This window comes from Carlito syrichta, unplaced genomic scaffold (assembly GCF_000164805.1).
Source record: "Carlito syrichta isolate Samal-C Ts95f unplaced genomic scaffold, Tarsius_syrichta-2.0.1 Scaffold304694, whole genome shotgun sequence".
NCBI lineage: Eukaryota > Metazoa > Chordata > Mammalia > Primates > Tarsiidae > Carlito > Carlito syrichta.
In genome coordinates, this window is record NW_007248790.1 from 158,260 (window position 1) to 180,997 (window position 22,738).

The following is a 22,738-nucleotide window of genomic DNA, read 5'->3' on the forward strand; positions in this document are numbered from 1 at the left end:
CTGAATTGTACCCCACATCGTTACAATAACAATTAAAATAAATAAATAAATAAAATAAAATTCACATTAAATAATATTGTATCTTTTACTAATATTTATAAACTATGTGCTATATAGTCTTTGTATCTGTAAAATTTTAAAGAAACTTTAGTTGTGTGTGTGTTTCAGGAAGCTAGTTGTTAATCATTTACCAGTGCACTACTAATTAGAAACAAATTCTTCCTTTTGCCCTACTAAACATAACCTCCAGAGAATCCCTTTCAGTAAAGCTTTGGAGATGAGTAAGTCGGAAAAAGAAGTGAGAGAAAAATAAGAGCTGCAGGAAAAAGAAGAGGGAGGAAGAATAGAAAAGAAAGACAGGAAGAAAAAGAAAGGCAAAGTTCTCCCTGCCTTGCCTATGGAGTATCCTGCCTCCTTTCTGTCTTTCACTATCAGTCAGTAGCTGTCTATGAGAAAACAGACAAACCATTGCACGACTCTTGAGGACACCTGGAATCATAAATATGTCAGGGATTAGCTGGTGACCCCAATTATGTGGGAGAAAAGAAGCCAGCAGTCTCCATCAACAAGGACCCTGCTCACTCTGGGTCAGAGTTTGGGGGTTTTTTGTTTTAACATTTAAAAAATTGAGGCCAGGTACAGTGGTTTTACACCTGCAATCCCAGCACTTTGGGAGGCTAAGGTGGGTAGACTGCTTGAGCCCAGGAGTTCAAGACCAGCCTGGGCAACATAGTGAAACCTCGTCTCTACAAAAAAATAAAAAAAATCAGCCTGGTGTGATGGCACATACCTGTAGTCTGTAGTCTCAGCTACTCTCAATGCTGAGATGGAAGGATCGCCTGAGACCATGAGGTCGAGGTTACCTGAACTGCGATCACAGTGATCATGCCAGGACATTCCAGGCTGGGGTGACAGAGTGAGATCCTGACTCAAAAAATAAAAAATAAAAAATAAAAAATTGAGATATAATTTATATACAGTAAAATTCACCATTTCAGAGTACAGTTTTATGAGCTTTGACAAATGCAGATAGTCATGTAACTACCTCCACAGTCAAGATATAGAACATTTTCAGCAGGGCATGGTAGCTCATGCCTATAATCCCAGTACTTTGAGAGGCTGAGGTGAGAGGATTGCCTGATCCTAAGGGTTTGAGACCAGTCTAGGCAACTTGGTGAGACCTTGGCTCTACAATAAACAGAAATTGGTTGTGCGGAATGTGCTTGTAGTTCTAGCTACTTGGAAGGTGGAGGCAAAATGATTGCCTGAGCCCAGCAGGTCCAGGCTACAGTAGCTCAGATTGTGTGACTGTATTCCAGTCTGGGCAACAGAGTGAGACTCTGACTCAAAAAGAAAGAAAAGAGAAGAGAAGAGAAGAGAAGAGAAGAGAAGAGAAGAGAAGAGAAACAGAACATTTTCATCATCCCCAAAGGTTCCTTTGTGCCTGTTTGTGGTCAACCCCTGTCTTCATCTCCAGCGGCTGGTTATGCTATTCCTGATTACTTTTCTGTCCTTCTCATTTTGTTTTTTTTCCCAGAATGTCATACAAAACATGGGTCCTCAACCCCCAGCCTTGGACCAGTACCAGTCTGTGGCCTGTTAGGAACTGGACTGCACAGCAAGAGGTGAGTGGTAGGTAAATGGAAATACATTTTCTGCCAGGTCAGTGGTGGCATTAGATTCTCATAGGAGCATAAAGTCTATTGTGAACTGCACATGTGAGGGATCTAGGTTGCACACTCCTTATGAGAATCTAATGCCTGATGATCCCTCCTCTGTCTGTGGAAAAATTATCTTCCATGAAACAGGTCCCTGGTGCCAAAAAAGTTGGGGACCACAGATATAAAAGGTCTTACGTAGTACATAGCCTTTTGAGTCTAGCTTCTTTCACTTAGCATAATGTATTAAAAATTCCCCCATGTTGTTGTTTGTTATTCAGTAGTTCCTTTATTTTTATTATATTGCATGAATGTACCAGAGTTTGTTACCCATTTACTGTTTGAAAAACATTTGGGTGATTTCAGTTTGGGGTGATTTTGAATAAATCTACTATAAACATTTGTGTACAGGTTTTTGTGTGGACATATTCCTTCATTTCTCTTGAGTAAATGCCTGGAATGGGATTTTTGGGTATACAGTAAGTGTATGTTTATAAGAAATTGTCAATGATTAAAAATTAACTAATGTCGAACATCTTTCTGTGTACTTGTTTGCCATCTACATATCTTCTTTGTTGAAGTGTCTTTTTAAATTTTTTGCCTATTTTTGAATAGGATTTTTAATAAGTACTGAGTTTGAAGAGCTATTTATGTATTCTGGATATACATCTTTTAATGGATATGCATTTTACAAATATTTTATTCTAGTCTGTGTATTCTTATTTTACAGTGTCTTTTGAAGAGCAGATATTTTAAATTTTGATTAAGTCTAAGTTATCAGATTTTTTCTTTTATAGATTATGTTTTTGCTGTTGTATCTAAGAATTCTTTGCCTAACTCAAGGTCACAACATTTTCTCCTATGACTTCTTTAGACAGTTTATGGTTATAGGTTGTATGTTAAGGATTATGATCTATTTTTACATTCATTTTTGTATATGGTTCAAGAAGAGGGTTAAAGTCCTTTTCTTTTTTGCATATGGATGTTGAATTGTTTCATAATCATTTATTGAAGATTATTTTTTCTCCATTGAATTACCTTTGCACCTTTGTCAAAAATCAATTGACCCTATGTATGTATATGGATTATGTTAGAATTTTTAAGTGACAGCTTCTATGCCAGTGTCTTCCAGTTACTCTTTCAGGGAGGAAAAAAAAGTATCTCAAGGAACCACAGACATTGTTTTCACTAGCTCTGAGGAATGATTAAATTCCTAAAGCAAGAAGCTTTGAGAAGGGCTCAAGCCTAGGTTTGTTCTACCTTGAGGTTATTGTCTGCTACTAGCTACCATCCTCGTGGTATACCTCATATGCCTGAACACTAGGCAATCCTGGATGTAAGGAAATTTTTCACTTATTTTTCCAGTAAACTTTTTTTTTTTTTTTTTTAGTTGGCGTCTCACTCTGTCACCCAGGCTGGAGTGCAGTGGCATACTCACGGTCACCCCAGCGTCGGCCTGCTGGGCTCTGGCAATCCTTCCACCTCAGCCTTCCAAGTAGCCAGAACTACAGGTGCATGCTACCACGTCCGGCTAATTTTTTATTTATTGTAAATGTGAGGTCTCGCCAAGTTGCCCGGGCTGATCCCAAACCTGCAGTCTTAGGCGATACATTTGCCTCAGCCTCCCAAAGTACTGGGATTATAAGCTGAGCCACTGAGCCCGAGCAAAACTATTTTTTTTAAGATTTCAAGGCCAACTTGAATATGATATGTACTTCTAAGGTTATAGACAAAACAGTCAAATGTCTCTTTAACAATTTTGTTATAGTTAGGAATTATTTATAAAGATTCTGTGTCACATAAAATTATATACACATTTAGGGACGTTGCAGGATTTTTCTCTATCACATATCATGATCTAGTTTTACTCAAGTTCCTTGCATGTATCTTGGATAGCGGAATCTGCCAACACTAGAACCACTGCTTGTATCGTCTTAACCCAGTTTTTTCTGAGTACATTAGCTTTGCTTTGTTCGATCTGTTATTTGAAATGCAGCACTGTTTAAATCTCTGTATGAAGTTGTCTTCAGCAATTTTATCAAAAGCCACAAGTACCTATTTAATGTATGACATTAGAGTTTGGCATTTTTATTCATTTTTAACCCATGCATTTATTATAGTGCTTTTTCTTTTTTATTCTTTTATTTTCTTTTCTTTTTTCTGAGTCAGGGTCTCACTCTGATGCCCAGGCTAGAGTGCAGTGGCATGACCATGGTATCACAGCCTTTACCTGCTGGGTTCAGGTGATCCTTCTACCTCAGTCTCCTGTTTAGCTGGGACTACCAGTGTAACCCATCACATCTGGCAAATTTTTTTGGTTTATTGTAGAGACGAGGTCCTGTCGTGCTACCCAGGCTGGTCTTGAACTTCTGGACTCAGGCAATCCTCTTGCCTCTGCCTCCCAAAGTACTGGGATTACAGGTGTGAGCCATCACACCTGGCAAGGAATGGACAAGTGTTTTTGTTTTATAAAGGCAAACATATCTAGGGTTGGTATTGTGACTCTTCCAGTCTCCCGATCGAGGGGAATGGGGAAAAGAAGAGAGAAAAGTAAGGCACCAAACCCCTTAAGGCTCAAAGTGCAAGGGATAGTGTAAAAGGAGAATTAAAAGGCAGGGCTTGACAAGTGGGACAGGAGCATGAAGCATGATTGGCTGCAGGGTGACAACAGTCTGAGGTCCTAGAGGCCAGGGCTCTGGGGTTTCCTTCTTTCCTAATGAATCAGAGCTGGATTCAGAATTAAGGGTCTCACCAATATCCCCCATGGATAGAATTTGGCCTATTATTTTGACTGCCCCTCTGTGAGTCCTGGGCTTTATTCCTGCTTGCAGACCTTCTGATATCTTTATAAAGTGCAAAACAGTGAGTATGTACTTTTTGATTATATCTCTGTGGATGGCAACTTAGTGCTTTCTCAATGTTCCTGAAGAGGGCTGGGAAGTCCTTTTTTGTGATCTAAATTCTACTCTGCTCTCTGAAGTCCTTTTCCTTTCCCTTTGGAAAATCTCTTTTTGCAGTAAAGCCGAGATGACATGGGTCCCTTCAGTCTCTTCTGTCTTATTCCTTCTTCCTTGTGTCTTGCACAAGTGCATATGCATGTGTGTGTGGGTTGAGTGGTGATAGGTGTGTATATTTGCGTTTGGGCATCTGTGTTAGTTCAGAGTTCAATCAGGAGACTGAGAACACATAGGGAATTGGCACAACAGAAATGAAAATAAAGAATCATTAACAAGGATGGAGAAACAGGAGATCAGCTAGCTAAAGGTAAAGAAAATTCTAGAGAACAGAACAATGGCAGACATAGGGAGCAGACACAAATCTGAGGGCTGAGATAGAGCACTCAAGGAAGAGAAGCCCCCTCACCTGGGCTGAGATCAAGATCTAGACCTCATAGGAGAGGGTGCAGCCATGGCTCACTAGATACAGAAGAATTTTGCTGAGGTCCGGTGCTAGTGGGACTCCCTGGGGCTCTCTCCTCTGAGTTGCCAGGGGAAGCTGCCCATGGGGAGGTACTATACCTTGAGTCTCATTGCAAGGCTCTCTGAGACGGTTTAGGGGGAGCCATTTGTGGACAGGTACTGAGTTTATGGTAACTGCAAAGCAGCCTAAGAAGGTGATAGGGGACATTACCCACGGGGAGATGTCACTCACTGCTGCCTGCAGGGCACCGCTACTGTTCCCTGTGCACTGCAGGAGTCGGTGCTGCAAAGTCAGTGTGCGTCGCAGGAGCCTCCTGAGAGGTGCACCCCAGAACCAGGTTGAGAAATCCCTTCTTCCTCCAATGCCCCTCTAGCACCCTCTGCTGATAAACTTAACATCATGTTAGCTGGCAGAAGAGAAATACTATGTCTACCTCCATTATCACAGTACAGGCAATGAAGGGTGAATTCAGAACAGAGAAGGAATAAATTGATACCTGGGACAGCAGTTCATGCCTGAAATGCTCAGGCTCCCTTCTCATTCTCATCTGAAGTCAATCTGCCAGGAGATGGGGACTTTGGTACTCCAGGCCCCCCCCCCACCTTTGTGGGCTACGCACTTGGGGAGAGCCAAGACAAATGGGGACTGTAGCATGGGACTGGGGACAACAAAGCTACTTCTAGTTTAAAAACAAAAAAAGGAAAGGGTAGCAGTAGCTTTACTAGATGCTGTTCAGATTCTGGGTGGAGAGTGGAGTTGGATGCTGGTATGGATTCTGCTGCATCTGAAGAACAAAGGCTATTGTGTCTGAGGAGAGGTAAGGCAACCACTCTCCAGCTTTCCTCTGTATGTAATGAACACAGTCATCCTCGACTATTCAGTGAGGATCATTCAGGGCACACATAGCAGCCCCTGTCTATCCTTGTGGTAATAATCTGTCTCAGGCATGATCCATGATGCCAAACACCACCAATGTGACAGTGATGGTAGACTATTGGTAAGGCAGGCTGTCAGTGCCATCTACATAACATCACCCAGCACTGTGGGGAGGGCCAGGAAGAGGAGGATGGGGAAGCTCCAGGTATTCTGTAACCCTGACCATGGAGACCAAGCATACTAAGGGGAGCCCCCCAAAATTGGAATTAACTTTTGGAGGATGGGCCCCTTGTAGTACAGACTTCCCTTGTTAGGTAAGTGTTGTAGGAACCCATCGACATCAGTGTACCAGCTAGCAATGTCGTGAGAGGCTGCATTCAGCTTCATTGAATTTTTTCTGGAGATTCCTTCAATGCATCTGCCCATTTTATGGTGAGTGATTTACGAGCACACCTGCTTACACCATGCTGAGTGTTCAGCAGTTTTGGACCAAAAACAGCATGACCCCAGTACCCTATCCTACCCTATTTGTCCAATCTCACCCTGAATGACTTTTTGTTTCCCTGGATGAAGAAAGGCCTCAAAGAGAAACATTTTGCCAATGTGGAAGAGGTAAAACACAAAATGGCAGAAGCACTAAAAGACATCAGAATTGATGAATTCAGAAACTGTTTTGAGCAGTGGAAAATCATCTTGATAGACGTATTGCATCAAATGGAGAGTACTTTGAAGGTGACTGAAGTTTAAACATGTAAGAATCAATACACACTTTTTATTATTTATTTATTTATTTATTCTTGAGTTGGAGGCTCACTCAGGCTGGAGTGCAGTGGCATGCTCACAGTCACCCCAGTGTGGGCCTGCTTGCTGGGCTCAGGCGATCCTTCTGCCTCAGCCTTCCAAGTAGCCGGAACCACAGGTATGCGCTACCATGCCCGTCTAATTTTTTATTTATTGTAGAGACAAAGTCTCACCATGTTGCCCAGGCTGGTCTCGAACCTGTGGGCTCAGGCAATCCACTCGCCTCGGCCTCCCAAAGTGCTGGGATTTGGGAATACAGGCTGAACCACTGAGCCCAGCCAGAATATACATTTTTTAAATAAATACATTCTGTGTTTTTTTGGGTCCCACCTCGTACTTCATGAGGTCTCCACAGAATACCCAAGTGACTTAAGCTGGCTGCCCAGGACACCAATCCCAGGAAACACAGCTCCTAGTGATGTTTAAGGGCCTTGCCGACCAAGGCCTGTATTCCTTCAGTCTGTCCAGGTCAGTCACCCAGAAGGAAATGGTAGCTTTCCAGTCTCAATGTCTTCTACCAGCCCCCAACAGCCACCCCATGTCCCAAGCCTTGTTCTTAATTATGACTTTCTACACCAGAGGCACTTCCCACCTGCTTGGGAAAGATTGATTAGAGATGGTGAAATTGTCAGTAATCAAAGAGTACTTAATGCTTCCCCTTTGCCCAGAGAAAATAAGCCAAGGGCAACAGGAATAAAGAGCTGCTTGAATCATCAAATGCTGGTGAAAACAAATGAATTTGAAGTTTCACAGGAATCCATAAGCTCTATCAAGGAAATACTAGATTTTGCTAGGAACAATGCCTAAATTTAGATATTAGTTATTATTATTAAGAAGAATAGTATTTTTACTGGCATGGTGGCTCACGCCTGTAATCCCAGCACATTCGGAGGCCCATGCAGGAGGACTGCTTGAGCCCAGGAGTTTAAGACCAGCCTGGGCAACATAGTGAGACCTCAGCTCTACAAAGAACAAAAGATTAGCCGAGTATGGTGGTGGGTACCTGTAGTCCCAGCTACATGGGAATATGGGGTGCTGAGGTGGAAGGATCATCTGAGCCCAGGAAGTTGAGGCTGAGGAGTACTGTGATATTGCGCTCCAGCCTGGACAACAGAGTGCGACCCTGACTCAAGAAAAAAAAAGATAAAAATAAAATGGAAAAGAAGAATAGTATTTTAAAATAAGGTACTCGATTGCACTTAGAGCTTTGTTTTCTTTGTAAGCTTGCTCTAAAACTTATCTGCTGCCTGTATTTGAAGGAGTAGCTACAAAGTTACTGGTTTTGAAGTAGGATGCTAAAATAATAAGACGACCAGGAAAGCAAGAGAGTTTAGCTGAGAATATTTGTGCTGCTCCCTGGTCCACCTCCCAGTGCAGCTTCAAACATTTCTTTTTTCTCTGTAGGAGACAGAGACCCCTAGATAAACTTAGAAACCTAGAGCAGAGGAGACCTTTGACCCCCATCTCTGAAACCCAGGGAGGAACTCCCCCTTCAGAGTCTTCTTTGTCAACACAGAGTGGGAATGGAAAGTTAAGTAGAGAGAAGGGTGGAGACAGTGCTCACGGCCTTCACACGGAGGAAGTACAATGGGCTTTCCTATAGGCCCAGAACCAGCATGACAAGGGCTGTCTTGCCTTGGGACACGATGACCCTGTAGCTCAGGCCCTAGGGTGGGTAGCCCAAAGGATGGACATGAGGTTGAATTTCAGAGCTTCACTAGAGCCAGGAGGGCTGGATGGATTTGGAGAATGTGGGCCCTTATCACATCGTGACAACAGACTACAAATTATTCAGCTGTGAAACCTTCAGCTGCAATGAGAACAAAGGCATCTGAGGCACAGCCAGACACACCCCTGCACCCAGATACATCCTGAAGGGAAAGCAAAGAAAAGCATCCTTGAGAGTGGAGAGCAGCTCATGTACTGAATTTGAGCTTCAAGTGGACTGAGTTTAAATTTTAAATTTGACTGAATATGTATTCCAAGAAACTAACTTTGAAACTGTAATGACACAGTTACCTTGAGAGTGTAAGACTGAATTAATCCCTGTAGTTGAAAGCAGGAACTTTAAAATTAAACTGAATTCCCTGATAAAGAAATAAACTAAAACACATTTCTTCCTACTTTCTATCTACAAAGATTGTGAATTTTAAATCCATTACACTATCACATTCTCCCTTTGAAGTCTTACATCATGTATGTGGGTGTGAACAGCAACGTGACTCAGATGTGAGTTCAGGACCACAGTATCGACCATGTCTGTGGGGCTCTGAAGCCCATACTTGGAGCCCTGGGGTGAATTTCTCCTATCTGAGCATCAGGCTCCGAAGCCATGAGACTTTTCAACTCCTTCCAGCTGACAGTAGCCCAACAATGAAACAGTTTTTTCAGAGGCCAGGACACATTGCACATCCTATTCATTATCTTTATATGGCCTCAAAATAACATTTATTAAGCACTTATGGTAGGTTAAGTGCCAGCCTGTAAATAATATGTTGAAAAAATGGGCACTTACTTCAAGGAGCTCACTGAGGGAAACAAGGAGATAAGACACCAGACTCACAAATACATCCAAATGAAGGCACTTGCTAGACAATCCAGGTGAAATCTCTCAAATCATAGGCTGCTTTTCCCTCTCCTTTAATGACTGAGAGGGCAAAGTAACAAAGGGCGGCAAAAAGGCAGTAGGCAAAACCAGGGGCAGGAATAAGGCAGTGAGTAAAGTTGGTGTTATCCACACAGGAGTGAGGTCACTGTAATGATGGAAAAAAAGCTGTATAAACATTAGCTTGTTAAGTGAACTAACTCAGAAACAGAAAACCAAACACCACATGTTCTCACTTACATGTGGGAGCTAAATGACCACAAAGATGGAAATAATAAACACTGGGGATACGAGAGAGGGGGAGGTGGAGAGGGAGGTTAGGGTTCAGAAGTTACCTAACGGCTATAGTGCTCACTATCTGGGGAGTGGATCTCCTGAAGCCCAATCCCCACCAGTACACAATATGTCCATGTAACAAATATGCACTTGTAGTCCTTGAATCTAAAATTTAGACTGTTGTCTGGAGAAACCTTGATGTCTGTGATGCTACTCATTTCAGTTTCTTCCTTTAGCATTAGTCAAAGTTCATGTTGTTGCCCGTGATAAGTCTCCTTCTCTGACCCAAGTTCTTTCTTGTTTGACTTGTGGGAAAGTCCAGTAGGTTGAAAGCACCATGGAACATTGTGGGAGGGAGGAGTCCATGGATGTGATGGAGTGGTGTCAATATAGTCTGCTAGGGCAAAAGTTGGAACTGGGAGCTGGTATTTGAGGGATTGGGAAGTTAGGGAGATGACGAGAAAGAAAGGCATGATTTCCTTTCATTCTAGTGGCAGGAATGAAAGGCTTTAAGAAAACTATTATTTAAGGTAGACGTATCTTCTATTACAGGGCTCTCTCCTCCCATATTAATTTCCCATTACACACACACACACACACACACACACACACACACACACACACACACACACACACAAACACACACACACACAACCTGTGTTACTAACCTACTATTCTAAGGAGGAAGAGAGGTCAACTACTTTCATAAAAATACTTTATTCTGGGACATGCAATGGAGGTTACTTTAAAATTATAATAATCTCATCATTTGTATATAATTGTATAGAATTTCATTTTCCAAGTAATAGATGCTTTCAAATAGAGTTTGCTTTGGCCTAATCCTTTAAAATGCACCTGCAGCTAAACAATATGTGAGTACAAAGGTGAGTATGTATTACCTCTAAAATTAATTCTATCTATGGGATGTTTTACTTTTTAAGAAATGTTTGCTATAGTTTAATACCCATGTTTCAAATCTCTTCACTGATCCATGCTGTCTCAGTAAAGCATTGATAGCATAGCATTAAAGTACATTTCACAGTAATTAATATTATGAACACCAGATTATGGCTTTGTTACAAAATGTAACAGATGGGAGAAAGAGCTGAGAAAAACAATGCTCTCTTCAAAACATGGTATTTCAAAAACAGTTATTAAAACTGATGGTGAAGGAACTACAGAATACTAGCCTAATTTCTTATTTACTTGTAGGAAATGTGCTTAGGGCCAAATCCTTCTTCACAAATTAGCTCATGGGAGTTACAGATAAGAATGAAGTAGAACCTTTTCTACTTCCCAAGGAACTATCCAGATGTATTGTGTATAGGTGCATTGCCCCAAAATTCCTGTTACAGGCCTGCTTTTCAGGTGCTAAACAGTGACGCGGGATTTCCCTTTAGTTAGAGAACAAAATGCCCCCTTTGGATCCTAGACTTTAATCTGTTTGTTGCTGTGATTGGAGATCTGTGATGCCCACCCTTTGCTCTTGCTGGTGAGAGACAGAAAAGAGCAGGGAAGGAAAGCAGGGATCAGGGCTGTATTACTTAGAAACATCAAATCCTGATGCTGAGAATTTAGGAAAAGCGGCCATCAAGAGCGTGGAGTTTCTTTCTCCGTGCTTTCTTTCTTTTCTTTTTACTTTTTCTTTTGCTGATATATGATAGAAGTACATATTTTCAGGGTACATGTGATAATTTAATACAGTCATATAATTTGTAAAGACAACATCAGTGTAATTGGGATATTCATTGCTTTAAATATTTGTCTTTTCTTTATGCTAGAAACATTCAAATTAGTCTCTTCTATCTTGAAATGTACACTAGATTATTGTTAACTATAGTCACCCTACTGCTCTATCAAGCAGTAGGTCTTATTTTTCTACCAGATTGTATATTTGTACCCATTAATCAAGCCCTCTCTCTGTGCTTTCTGAAAAAAAGGCAAGTAGTCAAATCGTTGACGGACTCTTGTTCTGGACTGAAAAGGCTTGACAACGGGAGAGAAGTAGCAAGGACAGTGGCATTGGTGTGATTTAGTCTCCCAATTCTGCCTCTAGCTCCTCAGCTGAAAGCTTTTCCTTTGGATTTAGAGAACCAAAGACCTCTGGGTCCTTAAGGTCCTCAGAAAACCATTTGAGTAGTGACCCACGGTGCTAGTCATCCATTGCAGCATTGAGTTACATGCTCAGCTACCAGAGCATTAAAAGGATCAAAGTGATTCTGAAAATTGAGGCAAATGGTCTAAATAATTCTACCATAAGTGTACTTTTGTTCAAGCACACAGATGGCTGATGTAAAAGTGGTCTTTTTGGCTTATCTTAGACAACAATGAAAACTTACATCATTTGGTAGGGATAGATGAAGATTAAAATACATATATTTTTGAAGTATCTTAATGCAGATGAATCTTTTGAAATATATTTACCCATAGTACTTACCAAGAGCAGATGACAATGTCTAAAATACAGATTCTGACAGCAAAATTGCAGAATGACGTGAAATCACACACCTTAACCTCAAGGGCAGCAGTCATAATAGTGGCCTACTTCATTTTGTTGTTAGGAGATATTTAATATTCCAGGTAAAAAGGGTTTCTTTGTGTCCATTGGCACGTCTAACGTTTTCAGAATTCCATGATATCTTTTCTTAATTTTCTTTTATGGTTTATTTAGCTGAATTCAATGTTGAGATAAGATGTATTCTTTTTAAAATAAATTTTTTTCTGTACTTCATTGGATGCAAAGTGATAAGATACATTCTAACATGTATTGAAAGAGTTTAGAACTCATGGGAATTTAGAGCTCATCTAATGCAAATTACTCACATCATTCCATCAAGTACTAGAGTGATATTAGCTTTGCCCTGAACAGCCAAAGTGTCACGTAGCTGGCAAGAAGATGAAGGTCTGTCTTAAAGAACGCTCTGCTTCAGGCTCCAATGAGGACAGGTTCTTTGGTGGAGCAAGCATATCAGCTGCCATAGAAAAGCAAAAGTGAAGAGCCCATATTAGTGACTCTCCTCCAACTTGAAAGTACATTGGTATTTGTTGAAAGCTAACTGTGGCATCATTGTCTATACCAAGTTCTCACAGTAAAAGAAAAATAGTATCTTTTATTTGTCAGAAAAAAAATGTTCATAATAAATATGACACACTTAAACTTGGAGTTTCTTGTGGGAACTAGACTAGTTCTTTTAAAGGATAGCTTTATGTTTAATTTATATATCTATAACATGAGCTTCTTTATTTGTACATTCAATGACTCCAGCCGATTTTCCCAAAATATATCACAGTCAAACATTCCCACCAAGCTAAGAATAGGAACAAGCTGTTAGTAAGAGGAGTGATGGGTGTGAAGTAGACCTGCCAAGACTGAATGGTTTAAAATGATCCTGAGTTGAAAAAAGCAGAGATTTTCCCACACCCCCCCCCACCTTGTGTTACAACATCTTACAACAGTAGCACAAATGCCTCTGTGATTTACAAGAAAAATGGCAGAATTACTTAGGCTTGGGGACTTAGAATATAAATTTTCTTCCACCTCCCATCCTGGGGCCATAGTGGGGCAGATGTAGCTCTCTTATCCTCTGGCTTTTTCAAACACAGATAATTAGTTTTTCAAAATGTCTTGCTCTTCTTTTTTTTAATAAAGTGAAACTAAAGCTTATTATACAAAGAATGTTGCTTAGCTATTCCCATCTCCAGTGAAGATGGAGAGATAGGAATAGGGTTCAATTTCATCAGAAGGTGTTTAGGGTGCATCCAGGAGTTATGAGGCACAGAGTAGCTTCTGGTGAATGTGCTTTTCCTGTCCCTGAAGAACTTGTAGATGGTGATGCAGCATCTATGTGAGAGGGAGTGATAAGTGTAGTAACGGAATTAGGAATGCAAAATATTAGTTATGGAATAACAGGCTGCTCAGTTGCTAAGGAATCCTAAAAATAGGGTGTGAGTGACTGGCTGAGAGGTGTGGGGAGGAAAGGATGGTTTTGTGGGCTTCATGGGCAGCCCAGACCTGACAAAGACAGCGCAGAGCTGCTTTCTGCAGCTGCAGAGATCAAGCAGCATGGGTGGACAGCCAAGCCTGAATCCCAGCTATCTCTCAGAGCTATTCTTGACAACGTCCTTGCTTTCTTCCAGTGCAGGCTAGCCCTGACATACACAACCCTCAGACTCTCAGCAAAGGCACAAGGCTCAGGTTTCCGTGGAGTAGAACAGGGGTCCACAGCTCCCCCAGAAACTGTATCCATTTACACATCCCCAGTCCCACTCCCTTCTGCTTTTCAGACTAGTTCCCCAGCTTCGAAAAGGTTTGGGTAACAGACTCTCCACATTGTGCCACAGTGTGCAAAGCTATTTGCACTGTGACGAGAGGAATCTAAGAGGCGATGCACAGATGGATGATTTTATTTTGGAGCAAGGTTGTTTGTTTTCATCCTGGACACATTGACCTCTGCAAAACTTTTTGGTTTGATAATTTCCTAAGAATATTTCAGGCAAACTTCATGGTTTATCAAATAAGTGGAGAAACTCTCTAGGGAATAATGTGCTCGAATATTTGCCTGCAACTTTGCTACCTCCTCTAACTGATAGTGTATCGATGCTGTGTTACTTGTTTCCTCTCAGAGAGATTCCAGTAGAGGCTTTCATGTGTTATTTCCTGCTTGGTGGGATTAAAAAAACAAAATCTGATATTGCTGTAACAAAGGGCTTTGCTCACCAGTTTATTTTTCTTTTAGTTGATGATAAAACATGGTAGAAATGACTGGCTGCTGTGTGGATGCCAGGCGGATGCCAGGAAAATGGACAGAGTAGAGGAGGACATCAGTGGAGAAATGGAACCCCAGCACTCCTCCACTGAACAGGTATTACTTGTAGAACACAACAGGTTGGGTTCATGTTCTCTGGATCCCTTTGATGCCTCTGTTCATTCTTTTAAAAAACTAGCTTCAAGGAAGAAAGCTCAGGGCTGTGTTTCTAAAGATTTCTATTTTAGACTGGGCTCGGTGGCTCAGCCTGTAATCCCAGGACTTGGGAGGCCGAGGCGAGTGGATTGCCTGAGCTTGCGGGTTTGAAACCACCCTCGGCAACTTGGTGAGATCTTGTCTCTACAATAAAAATATATATATATTAGTCGGGTGTGGTAGCAGGCGCCTATAGTTCCGGCTACTTGGAAGACTGAGACGGAAGAATCACCGGAATCCAGCAGGCCGTGAACGTGCCATGCATTCCAGCATGGGCAGTGGAGTAAGACTTCAACTCAAAAAAAAAAAAAGATTCCTATTTTACTCTTGCTAGCAATATTATTTTTTTCGTGCACTTGGAGGCTTAGTAAGTGATTTTTGGTTTGTGGGATGACACAAAGGACATTCCAACCCAAAGAAAAAATTTTTCTCTAAACTTTCATGGAAATTCACTGCTTTATGAAGACATTATCTTTTCTTGGAAGGTCTTGTTTCATCAAAAAATCAAAAATTAAAAAAATCATTTATTAAAATGACCTAAATTATGCAGACATAATTACCTTATAATATGATGATTAGTTGATAGAATATAGGACATAGAATAGGTTTTTTTCGTTTTTAAAATGAAATATAATTTAGGTGTAATACATTTCACCTTTTTTAGTATATAGTTTTGTAAGTGTTGACAAACACATATAGTCATGTAGCCACTATCACAATAAACATATGGAGAAGTTCCATTCCATCAAAAAATTCTTGCATATCATATCAAGAGAATATTGGATATTATCCATATCTCTTTTGGTCAAACCCTTTCCTATTTCTTAGCAACCACTGATCTATTTTCTGTTTCCACAGGGCTCACCTTTCCCAGGCAATGCCATCTACATGGGATCATACATCGTCTCTACCATAAATTAAAAAAAAAAAATCAGCCTGGCCTGGTAGCGGGTGCCTACAGATCCAGCTACTTGGAAAACTGAGGTGGAAGGATCGTCGGAGCCCAGCAGGTTGACTCTGGGGTGACCGTGAGCATGCAACGCACTTCAACCTGGGCCGGAATATGTAGCCCTTTTAATCTGTGTGGAGTATGTAGCCCTTTTCATCTGTTTTTTTTTTCCACTTAGCAGAATGTATTTGAAATTCATGCATGTTGTTTTGTGTTTCAGTAGTTTGTCCCTTTTTACTGCTGATTACCGTGTCATTGTAGGAAAGTACCAGAGTTTATTTATTCATTCCCCAGTTAAGCGACTTCTAGGGACTGAATTAAGCTACCCAGTCTGTGCTGTTTTCTTTTAGCATCCCCATCAACCTGATAGACCTAATAGTCACAAGGAAAAGTCTAGCTAGAATTCTAGTCACTCACTGTTACTGATAAAGGAACAGCCATTTGATAACTGAATCCTTCTCTAAATAGAGTGGTGGCGCTTCTCTGCTCTTTAGTGAGCTAGATACAGATTAACAGGAATAATTGAAGACCCACAGCTGGAGCACAGAGGTTCATTTCATTGTGGGGGAAAAAAATAGAAGAAAAACCAGAATGAGACAAGATGTTTAACTAGGTAGACATCAAAATCATGCTATAAACTGTTCTAAGTTATTTTTTAAGAGTAGCTGCCTAAAATAATTAAACAGTGTAAACGCTTAATTCCTTCTATCAAGGGAGAGAAGAGAACTCAGTCCCTCTGAGAGGACTTGGAGGGTGTGCTTCTTAGACAAAATATATCTAAGAAAGAGGTCATCTCCTAGAGTGTTTGCTAAAAACAAAGGTTCCAAGACCCTATCTGCAGGGAAACTCTGAAATCTGCAGTTTTCGAAAGTCAGATAATTTTGATGCAGATAGTCCTAGGACCTCACTTTCAAAAACAATTTTGTGGAGACAGTTGACTTCTTCACTGCACCCTTTGTACACAGCAAGCAAAACACCTCATTTGAAATACATCATGACTTAGATTCAGGTCCTGCCTCACAGAAAGATGCGTACATACCTATTATGGTACATTTATGCGTACATATGACCTACAGACGTGATCATTTCTTTCGGTATGTTTATGCAGAGAAAACTAGACAAGTTGATATTACTGAGACAAATGGATCTGAAGAGAGATCATTGTCCTTTCAGGATCCATGAGTTTCTGCGCATAAAATCTTTCATTCAAATCCTAGATTTGAATGAAAATCAAATCTAGGACTGCTAAGTGATGAACATCCTCTCACACCTTTTAGCGTTGAACCCTGAAGGGAGAAAGTTCCTGTGGGTGTCACCATAGGGCATCAGAGGAAGACAGCTGTCCTTGGCTTCTGGTCAATAATCTGCAATGAAAAATGAATGTTTCAGTACTTCTGAATAGTCTGCTTAATAATTTGGAAAGCAAAATGCATCTCTCTGCTGCTCACTAAGCATTTTTGGCAAGTAATTTAAACACATTTATTTTCTCTGACATTGCCTAATGGAGCTATCTACTTTTCTGGAACATGTTGAAAGTGACTGGCTAAAATGTATGCATTTTACACTTTACAATAAGGTGTGTGTGTCCCACAGATGGAAGCAGCCCACCTTGGGCACCCAGCCTAAAAAGTTAAACTAACGAGTTCTCCAGTAGTTTTTCAGTAGGGTGTTTATTATTTTAACCTTTGAGATTTGAGTGAGGTCTCAGATCTTTTAGGGCTGGACTCTGTGTGTTCAAAAAAAAAAAAGTTTTAATCAAAGCCTATAAAAATACATTCCAGTTTAAAAAATATTTCACTTTAAACTGAGTGTGAAAGCAAACAGAAGTTAATTAAAAGGAACATTGTGAGTAACCATGTTTTAATATCTGAATCCTGAAAAAGAAGTGACCATAGAAAAATGTGACTTATTGAGATGTTTATATAAATAGCTATAAAATTGGAATGAGAATCGGGCTCGGTGGCTTAGCCTGTAATCCCGCGCTTTGGGAGGCTGAGGTGAGTGGATTGCCTGAGCTTGCGGGTTGGAGACCTGCCTGGGCAACTTGGCGAGACCTCATCTCTACAATTAATCAAAAAATTAGCCGGGTGTGGTCGCGCGTGCCTGTAGTTCCAGCTACTTGGAAAGCTGAGGCGGAAGGATCGCCGGAGCCCAGCAGGTCGAGGCTGTGGTGGCTGGGAGTGTGCCACTGCTCTCCAATCTGGGTGACAGAGTGAGACTCCAACTCAAAAAAATAAAAATAAATAAATAAAAATAAATAAAATTGGAATGAGAGTAGCTGGGCATGGTGGCTCATGCTTCTAATCCTAGCACTTTGGGAGGCCAAGGCAGGAAGATTGTTGGAGCCCAGGAGTTTGAGACCAGTCTAGGCAACATAGCGAGAATTTGTTTCTACAAAAAATTAGTCAGGTGTGGTGGCACACACCTGTAGTCTCAGCTTCCACGGAGGCTGAGGCAGAAGAATTGCCTGAGCCCAGGAGGTTAAAGCTGCGGTGAGCCATGATTGTGCCACTGCACTCCAGCCTGGGCAACAAAGTGAGACCTTGACTCAAAATAACAACAACAACAATAATAATAAATCTATGGTGATATGAAGAAAAAGACTTAGTGGAATTGTTTTGTCCATAATTATCTTAAGTCCAGATTATCTTAAGTAATCTCATTAGAAGTTAAGAAAAATTCAGAAGAAAGGTGGGGAGCAGCTGGAGAAAGGAAAAATCTGAGACCTCTCCTTACATTTCATCAGTCTTCAAATCCATCAAAGAAATGGCACAAATCTTATAAAGGAAAGGTAAGTCTGTGGATTTTCACTGGAGCAGTCAAGTATGTACAGGCTCCTTCTAACTACTTGAGGAGAGATAATTCTAGGAGACAGACTGCTTTTGCTGTAGGGGCATGTTCACTCTGATTTATAAACCTTGGCATGGGAAGTCCTCCCTAACCTGTCTTTACCAATTCATACCTCCCAGTTCAACACCCAACACCGTCAGCTTAGTTTTTTATTTCAAGAAAGGCTATTAAATCAAATATTACTGAGATGGTTCTTCATATCAAATCCCATTTGCATTTGATCCTGTTTCACAGAATTTCTGAACAATGATTGAAAATTCTGAGTAACTGAAATTTACAGATGGATATAATATATCCATCATCCACTGTGAAAAGTGTAGCAAATGCACATTCTTGATGCTTTCAGATACTTGTCATTCAAGATGGATTCCAAATGTTAAATGTTATATTTTAGAGTCAAGGTTAGAGAAGATTCCTAGGGGACATAGGTAAAGCCATTTGATACATTTTTTTGAACTATGACTATTATTATCCAAGAACTAAAATAGATTTCCTGGGGCAGTCTTTGAATTCTTTTGTTTCATTTTTTGCTCAGGAAGTGTTTATATCTACTACTTGGAAGTAAAAATGAAGATTTTTATCTCCATCCCCTTCCCAAAGCTTAGGCCACTGGCTGTCCTTTCTCTTCCCAAAGAGTCCATATAGGTATATTGCACTTAAGATCTGTTTAAGGGCCTATGTGACAACATGGAAAATGAGTAGCATAAAATAAGTAAAGAAACCTAGGTTCAAAATTGGATTCACAAAATGATTGTAATTATGTTGTCATTATATGTACATGCAGCTAAGACTTGAAGGAGACATAAAGAAAATGAGGCCAAGTAGTTTGTTCAAAAGTGAAATTTGTGATGAATTTTTATTTTAAAATTTCCAATAATGTTGCTATTATATTGTTTGCAAAAAATAACCTTCTGTAAAAAAAAAAAATCTAAATGACTTGTAAATGTTATAAAATGCTACTGAAAGAAATTAAAGAAGACACAATAAATGAAAAAACATCCAGCGTTCATGGACTGGAAAATTTAATATTGCTAAGATGTCAGTACTACCCAAAGTGCTCCTTAGATGCAATGCAATCTTTATCAAAATTCCAACTTTTTTTTCAGAAACAGAAAAATTCATCCAAAAATTTATATGAAATCTCAAAGAAGCCTAAATATCCCAACCAATCTTAAAAACGAAAAACAAAGTTGGAAGTCTCACACGTCCTGATTTTAAAATTTACTACAAAGCACAGTAATCAAGCCAGTTTGGTAGTGGCATAAAGACTGACATATAGAACAATGGAATAGAATAGAGAGTTAAAAACAAAACACAAAAAACTCCTCTAATATAAGGTCAAATGTTTTTCAACAAGAGTGCTAAGACCATTCAATGGGGAAAGGACAGTCTTTTCACCCAGTGGTGTTGGGGAAAGTGGATACTCATGTGCAAAAGAATGAAGTTGGATTCTTACCTTACATCATATACAAAATTAACTCAAAATAGATCAAAGACCTAAATGTATGAGCTAAACTTATAAAACTCTTAGAAGAAAACGTAGGGGAAATGCTTCATGACATTGGATTGGCAATGATTTCTTGGCTATGATATCAAAAGCACAGGCAACAAAAGAAACAGTAGATAAGCTGAACTTCAAAATTAAACTTTTGTGCATCCTGGGACACTATTAAAGGAGTAAAAAGGCAACTCACCAAATGGGAGAAAAAATTAGATATCTAATAAGTGATCAATATCCAGAATATAAAGAACTTCTACAGCTAAATAACAACAAAACAAACAACTAATTAAAAATTGGGCAAGAGACTTGAGTAGATATTTCTCCAAGGATAATATACAGATGGTCAATAAGCAGATGAAAAGATGGTCAACCTCACTAGTCGTTAGGGAAATGAAAGTCAAAACCACAGTGAAATACCACTTGACACCCATTAGAATGGCTATTATTAAAACACATACACAGACAGACACATAGAAAGTAACACGTGTTGGTGAGGATGTGGAGAAATTGGAACTCTTGTGAATTGTTAGCGGGGATGTAAACTGATGCAACTGCTATGGAAAACATATGGAATCTCTTGAAAAATATTAAAAATAGAATTACTGTATAATCCAGCAATTCTACTTCCGGATATATGCCCAAAATAAGTGAAAGTAGAAACTTGAACAGATATTTATACACTCATGTTCATAACAGTATTTCCAACAAGAGCCAAAAGGCAGAAACAACCCAAATGTCCATCAACAAATGAATGAATAAACAAAGTGTGGTATATACATACAACACAATATTACTCAGCCTTAACAAGGAAGGAAATTCTGATGCATGCTACAACATGAAGACATTCTAAGTGAAATAAGTCTGTCATAAAGGACAAATATCATATGATTCATCTTTTATGACGTTCCCAGAGTAGTCTAATTCATAGAGACAGAAGGTGGAGTAGTGGTTACCTGGGTTGGGGGGAGGGTGAAAAGGGGAGTTCATGCTTAATGTGTACAGAGATTCAACTGAGGAAGATTAGAAAGTTCTGAAGAAGAATGGTGATGATAAATGCACAGCCGCATAAATATATTTAATGCCACAGGACTGTACACTTTAAAATGACAACAGTGGTAAATTTTATGTTATGTACACTTTGCCACAGTAAAAAAAAAGAACCTGATTAAATGCACGTTCTAACTCTCTTATCCTAGGCAGTACATCCTGGAGTCCTCATCCCTTTCTTTCTCTGTACTCCCATTTCCCTTAGTTCTGCTCTCGATGAGATTGCTGTTGATTAATTGCTGCAATCTCAGCCCTGCAGCATACTCTCCTCCAACCTCTTCAACTGTGAGTTTCTGTGCTGATGGACTCATCTTTGAATTACAAGTATTTACTAATTGTACAATGTGTACAGGACCCCATGTTCAGTGCTGTGGGCAATACAGTGGAATATGGGTCCAGTGAGTAACCTGCCACAATACCCTGACAAGACAGGGCATTGGAAGAGAGGGCACATGCGACACAGAGCAGTACCTCCAAAGGAGGAGGAAGCTTAATATACCCACTGTGAGCGCTACAGACCGAAGGACTTTGGGAACTTAGAAAGACAACTGGGAGAGGTGGAGTTGAAACAAAGTTTGGAAAACGGGTGGGATTTGATTACATGAGGGGAGGCCTCCAAAAAATTGGTGCTATCTTTTAGAGGGTGGGCTCCTTTGTAGTAGAGGCTTTCCTGCCAGGAAAGTGTTCTAGGAACCCACCAGCATCAATATACCAGCTAGGAGTTTTGTGAGAGGCTGTGTACGGTTTCAGTACTTTTTTTTTTTTTTTAAGATTCTTTCAATAGTTTGCTCATTTCATGATGGGTCATTTACAAGTGAAACTGCCCACACTGCCTGAGTGTTCAGCAGTTTTTTGACCAAAAACGGCATGGCCTCCATGTTTCCCCCTCCCTCTTCACCTGATCTCTTCCTGAGTGACATTTTTGTTTGTTTGTTTACGATATGGAAGGGGTAAAACAAAAAATGGCAGAAGCACTAAAAGGCATCAAAATTGAAGAGTTCAAAAACGATTTTGAGCAGTGGAAAAGCATCTTGATAGGTGTTTTGCATCAGATGGAGAGTATTTGAAGGTGACTGAAGTTTACACTTGGGAGAATAAATACACAATTTTTAAAATAAATTCACAGTTTTTTTGGGTCCCCCCACATACAAAGATGGGAGGCATTGAACTCAGGAGGAATTCATTAGTTATCTGTGAACATGCACAGGGTTTCTCAACCTTGGCACCATTGATATTTCATACTATATGTTTTGCTTTTTTTGTTGTTTATTTGTTTTTTGAGTCAGGGTCTCACTCTGTTGCCCAGACTGAAGTGCAGTGGCATGATCATGACGATCACAGCTCACGGCAGCTTCAATCTCCTCAGGTGATCCTCCTCAGCATTGCAAGTAGCTGGGACTACAGGCACACGTTTACCTCGCCCAGCTAATTTTTAAAGTTTTTTTATGGAGATGAGGTCTCGCTCTGTTGTCCAGGCTGGTCTCGTACTCCTAGGCTCAAGCAATTCACCCGCCTCAGCCTCCCAAAGTGCTGAGATTACAGATGTGAGGCCACTGCAACTGGCCACTGTATGCTTTTTGTTGTGGGTGCTGTCCTGTATATTCTAGGATGCTTAGCAGCATCCCTGGCCTCTACACATGAGATACCAGTAACTCCCTCCCTCACCCCAGTTGTGACAATCAAAAATGTCTCCAGACATTTCAAATGTTACCCAGGAAACAAAATAGCTACCCTTCCCCCAATATGAGAACAACTGATATGTGGAACTTGACCCTGAGACAGAAAAGACATCAG